Raw genomic sequence first — 6000 nt, forward strand, 5'->3', positions numbered from 1 at the left:
AGTTCGGCAATGCCTACTAAAATTTAAATGTTTATACCTTTGATGCAGCATTTTTGCTTCTAGAAATATACCCTGTACTCATAGAAACACTCTCACAAGTATATAAAAAAATATGTGCAAGGATATCCATCGCAGTATTGTTTACATAAAGTAAAAATTGGATTGGAAAGGGTTGAATTCCAAATATCTATCAACAGGAAGCTCATTAAAAATGATTACTCGTGGACACAATGAAACACTGTACAATTGTTTTAAAAATGAGACCCTAATACAGAAAGAAGTTCTGCATTAAGTCAAAAAGCAAATAGCAAAATCACATCTATGGTACAATGATATAAAAAGAAGGCAATGATACTAATATGTATGTCAGTAGGGGCAGAGAAGAAAAATCTGAGCAATATATGCCAAAATATTAACAATAGTTTTCTGACACTGGGGAGGGGGGAAGGGGGGAGGTGCACATTTCTGAGGGACTTTCATCTGCCAATGTCTATATTTTTATAATATCTGAATTTTCAAAGAACGGTAAATGTAAAACAATGACCTGCTTTTTAAGAAAGGGTCTTGGAAGTTGGGGAGAGTATGACAGATGTTTGATTGCCTTTGAGACAGATGTCTTGCGTTCACCAGTTTGTTTAAGAATTCAGACTTATCTCCTTGCTCACTGACCCATAACACAGCAGACTAAATGTTTGACATGGGAAAATTCTCTGTGACAAAAGAGCTTATTCAAGCAGACTTAACAGCCATGAGCTATCTCATAATCAGCAGAGAGACAGACGTCGCTGTGCCTGTGCTGGGGGTGGGGAGAAGCCCGGTGGGGACCGCCATGGGCTGGGAAGGAAACTAACCCTTTTCTCCCAATTTCGGCTCTGGGGCCTTGGCTTTGCTGAAACAGCTGGGGAGCTCCTGCTCTGGTCTTGACTGCTGGGGAGGCCGCAGGAGGAGGTCAGGAAGCTGCTGCAGGGAGGAAGGCAGCTATGCACTTCAGAGGCAGAGCAATCATAGCAAAAATTCAGAGTGGGGAGTTGCATGTTTGGATGGTGAGGACATGGCATGCCATTGAAAAGACCTAGGAGAGGGACACCTGTGTAGAACCTGCATTCCTACCTGAGCTTTTCTGATGTGGAGCAGGTCATCTCTGAATCAGACGATAGTAATAATAAATCCCCGATTCACAAACCACCTTCTATTTTTCCAGTTATATGGCCATCTCATTCTTACCTCCATCGATCATCACAATGTTGGAGAGAGAGGAGCAATGCAACCCTCATCTGTGCGGGCAAAGAAATCAAGGCTCCCCCTCACGGTGTCCAGTTCCCTCGTCCCTCAAGGTGCGGCATCCCCTCCCAGAACCCATCGGACTGTGCAGGTCACTGTAAGCCTGTTGCTGAGACCCGGCTGAGACGCAAGTAGATCTTCTGTTGCTGTTGTTCAGTCGCTCAGTCGTGCCCAGCTCTTTGCAAGCTCATGGACTGGCAGTGCCCCAGGTTTCCCTGTCATACACTGTCTCCCAGAGTTTGCTCAAACTCATGTCCATTGAGTCATTGAGGCCATCCAGCCATCTCATCCTCTGTCGTCCCCTTCTCCTCCTGCCATCCATCTTTCCCAGCATCTGGGTCTTTTCCAGTGAATCAGCTCTTTGAATCAGGTGGCCAAAGTATTGGAGCTTCAGCTTCAGCATCAGTCTTTCCAATGAATATTCAGGGTTGATTTCCTTTAGGATTGACTGGTTTGATCTCCTGGCAGTCCAAGAGACTCTCAAGAGGCTTCTCCAACACCACAGTTCAAAACCATCAATTATTCGGTGCTCAGCCTTTTTTATTGTCTAACTCTCACATCTGTACATGACTACTGGAAAAACCATATCTTTGACTTGACGGACTTTGTCTTTGTGTAATCGCCTCTCTTTGTGGGAACAACTGAGAAAGTAGAGTTTGCATGTGTCCTTAGATACACACAGGCATGGCCACTGTCCCTTCTTTCTGGGGAGGCAGCTAGGTGGGCTGGGCACTGGCTTTCCATCAGGTTTAATTCCATTAAAGTTTATCTGAAATTTGCTCCTGCCTTTTACCAGGAATGCCAATTTCTTACCAGAAGAAAATTGCTAATTCCATCATTCAAAAAAGTTTTGTTCATAATCAATTTGGGTACCCTTCTTTTACAGATAATTGGCATATAATCTGTATTAAAATGACCCCAGGTGCTGATGAAAGAGCCGAATGTGTTCACCAGGGAGGATGGGGAGCTGACTCCACCACATCCCAGGTTCATTCAAATGACCCCCATTCTCAATGGGGACCCCTTCCCAGAACTGTCTGTCCTCAGAGGACCACCAATCGTTTACCTCTCCCAGAGTCTCCCTGAGGGCCAGAGGGCAGGAGTTTGAGCTTGAGATGGAAAGAGTCTCCCTTCAGTTTCCAGTGGGAGCCCTCCAATTTGGGTGCAATCTACTTTATTGAAAGTTTGGGGAGACAAACAGGGCCCACCGCACCACAATGACAAAGTGGGCATCCTTATTCTTATACAGTCCTCTGGCCATCCTGCACGCAGTGGCTCTACCCTCCCCGCTCACCCCCTTGACCAATTCCTGAATGCCTATCCCCAAATCCAGCTCCAGAAATATTCCTCCCCTCATTAAGCAGAGCCATTCCACTCCATGACCGGCTCCCACGGGGCTCTTTGCATATTCAGAGACTCATTACTGTGCTCTTTCAGATAGTGCAGAGACTTCTGCAAGGCTCAGGCTCACTTCCAGCCCCTCCTCACGTTGAGGAAGGAGCTGGGAGGTGGGTGGATCATTACTCGAATCCATCCCTTCTGCTCTGAGGCCCCTTGAAAGGTAGGATCTTGAGGTTTGGGATTTGAAAGGGAACAGGTCCAGTGAAGCTACTGACCCACACTCAGTGGTTGCCCCCTTTCTGTCCTCTGTGACACGTTGAGAGGCTATCTCAGCAAAGGCTGGGGGACATCTGCCTACTATGAAACAAAGGACAGAGCAGATGCCAGCCAGGCTTCAGCGTGGTCTCCCAAGACCCAATTCTTCCCCTCCAGTGTCCAGACCCTTCCAAGAGGCACCCTAACTTGGATCCTGTTATGAATTTGAGCAGACTCCGGAAGATAGTGAAGGACAGAGGAGTGGTCCTTGGGGTCACAAAGAGTCGAACATGACTTAGCCACTGAACAGTAAAACAACAGCAACAGAAGTGAGGAAGAGAAAATGGAATAAAAAGCATAAATTGGACAGGGATGGGGGGCCATAGAAAGTGGATTTTCTGGAATTGGCTTAAGTATCCACCTTGAGGCAGAAAAGGGGCTCCAGCTAGAAAATGAGTTGTAGAACTCTTTAATATTTTAATTTAAAACATTCAGACACTTATACCTATAGCTTACACTTAGTCCTATAGCTTTGAAACAGAAGATATGTTAAAAATATTTTGATGAATATTATTATCAAACAACCAAAATAATTCAGGAACTGCTGGGTACTGAGGATAGAACATTGAGAAACTGACAGGCATGAACCATTATAGGTATAACTACCTGTGTGCAGTTCAGAGTCACCAGGGAATCCAGATTGAAAGCGCCCAGATGGGAAGAGAGGAAGGCACTGCAATGCAGGGACCCTGAGCAGAGTTACCATGCATTACACCAGTAGCCAGCAAACACTGTGGACATTTCCACTTAAAGAAAAAAAAATCTACAAGTCATATAGTGACACAAACATTGAAAATAAAAGTCAAGATAAGTAGAAGTTAGGAGGGAGAAAAAGGTCTGGGGTGAATTAGGTATTCCAGGCAGAGGGATCAGCTACAAATGTGTGCGGGTTCCAAGAAAGTAAAGGTCCAGGGGTTTTAGGGGGGAGATTTCAGTGGACCTGGGCCCCCAGGTCCAAGAAATGGGTGGGCAAGAAGGAGAGGGATAAGCTGAACATGGGGAGGAGGGCTTGTTGCTAAGGAATTGGAGTTTTAGCTGGAAGGTAAGTGAAAGCCATTAAGGGGAACTCTGGCAGTGGGCTTTGCGCTTCTAAAAAGATTCTTGCTTAGCTGTTTGGAGCAGGGCCCTGAAGGAGAACATCTGGAGGGGGGCCAGACACTGAAAGGCTAGTGTAATAACAGACAGCAGGTAGGAGAAGACGAGGGCCTGGGGGAGGAGGGGAGGGTGAGATGAGCCCTAGTCCCTTGGATATGTGTGGGAATGGAGTCCCCAGGCAGGCTGGGAGATTAAGATCTGCGTAGGTGACAGGTCTCTGCATGGGGAGCAGGTTTTGGGGCAGGGTCCTCTGAATGAGGCCCTGGCTTCTCTGAGTTGAGGTCAGGGTGGAGTTTCCTCATCTGAGTTCTGAAACACTCTCCAAGGTGCCTTGGGGCAACCCTGGGCTAACCGAAAGGATACCTGGACCCCACTTCACTCTGGGCAGTAAAGGCATCACTCCAGAGGCTGAAGCAGCCCCAAGTTTCACAGGAGCTGGCCCCCAGCCCTGTCCCGTATCACCCCCAGAGGACAGGCCCAGGCAAGGTGAAAGGACGCCTTCATCCACTGGAGTGGGGTTCACGTGTTCGTGTCTGGGCCGGGGGCCAGGGCAGTGGGGCTGCCATGCCACCACGCTGGGTCTCAGCTCAGAGGAGCTGAGCTATGGAGGGCTGGGTCCACTTGGGGTCCAGCCCTGACCCTGGGGGCAGGAAATGGGTTAAAGGGCAGAAAGGGTGCAAAAGGGCATCCAAAATAGTTGTTGTTCAGTTGCTAAGTCATGTCCGACTCTTTGTGCCCCAAGGACTGCAGCACGCCAGGCTTCCCTGTCCATCACCAACTCCTGGAGCTTGCTCAAACTCATGTCCATTGAGTTGGTGCCAATGGATGCCATCCAACCATCTCATACTCTGTTATCCCCTTCTCTTCCCGCCTTCAATCTTTCCCACCATCAGGGGCTTTTCCAGAGAGTCAGCCCTTCGCATCAGGTGGCCAAAGTATTGGAGCTTGAGCTTCAGCATCAGTACTTCCAATGAATATTCAGGACTGATTTCCTTTAGGATGGACTGGTTGGATATCCTTGCTGTCCAAGGGACTCTCAAGAGTCTTCTCCAGCACCGCAGTTCGAAAGCACCAATACTTCAGCGCTCAGCCTCCTTTATGGTCCAACTCTCACATCCATACATGACTACTGGAAAAACCATAGCTTTGACTATGCAGACCTTGGCCAGCAAAGTGATGTCTCTGCTTTTTAATACAAAATAGGCTGATGCTCAAAACCCAGGGCACCGGCTCATTTCACAGTTTGCAGGGGGGGTTGCAGCGGGGGGCAGGGGTCTGGCTCCTGGTCATAATAACAACTGCCATTTGCCAACTGCTCACCCTGCGCCAAGCCTGGGGCCAGTGCTCCAGAGCCTCTTTCACACCCTTATTGACTTGACAAGCCCTACCCTCATTACTCTAGCTGTTGTCATTTTAATTGTGATTGCTCAGGCCAGTTCTCACACCACCCCTTCCCTCGTGATCCTCGCCCCCTGGTATCTCAATCTGAGGCCCACACTACCCTCAAGGCCTAGTCCAAGGCCACCTGCTCCATGGCCACGGACCACCCCACGACCCCACAGTGGAACCCACATTCTGTGTCTGCTTCTTTGGGTGCCTGGGCCTTTCTGCCTCTTGTTGGACTTGTCACCTTCTTCCCCGGTGTCCTGCACACATCAGAGTCTTTGTGGCATCTGGAAGGAACTACTTCATGAAGGGAAATGTCCCCCAAAAGGGAGTGATGGGTGAGTGGTAGCCAGTGCCCCTGGGCTGGGGCCACTGACCCCTCAGTGGCCGTGTCCTAGCCACAGTTCTCGGCCCCAGTCCTGCGCTGACCGACCACACAGCAGATGCCCCACAATGACTCTTTCCTGGACGTGAGGACCATCCCTGCCCTGCCACCAACCCCGCTCTGGGGGTAGCACCCTTCATGGAGTCAAGGGCCCTGCACCCGTCACATCCTCTACAGACTCTTCCGAAGGAAAATTC

The 6000-nt window shown here is 49.0% G+C and overlaps 1 long non-coding RNA gene across 1 annotated transcript in view; it reads left to right on the forward strand.

Annotated features, from left to right (window-relative positions):
* The window catches only part of LOC133230439 (uncharacterized), a 28308-nt gene extending 23724 nt beyond the window's left edge, over window positions 1-4584 (forward strand). The window contains exon 3 of the long non-coding RNA XR_009730855.1: window positions 1202-4584. This is a non-coding gene — a long non-coding RNA (uncharacterized LOC133230439). The remainder of the gene's footprint in view (window positions 1-1201) is intronic.
* Window positions 4585-6000: the final 1416 nt, after the last annotated feature.

The sequence above is a fragment of the Bos javanicus genome, chromosome 2 (genome assembly GCF_032452875.1).
Source record: "Bos javanicus breed banteng chromosome 2, ARS-OSU_banteng_1.0, whole genome shotgun sequence".
Classification (NCBI taxonomy): Eukaryota; Metazoa; Chordata; class Mammalia; order Artiodactyla; family Bovidae; genus Bos; species Bos javanicus.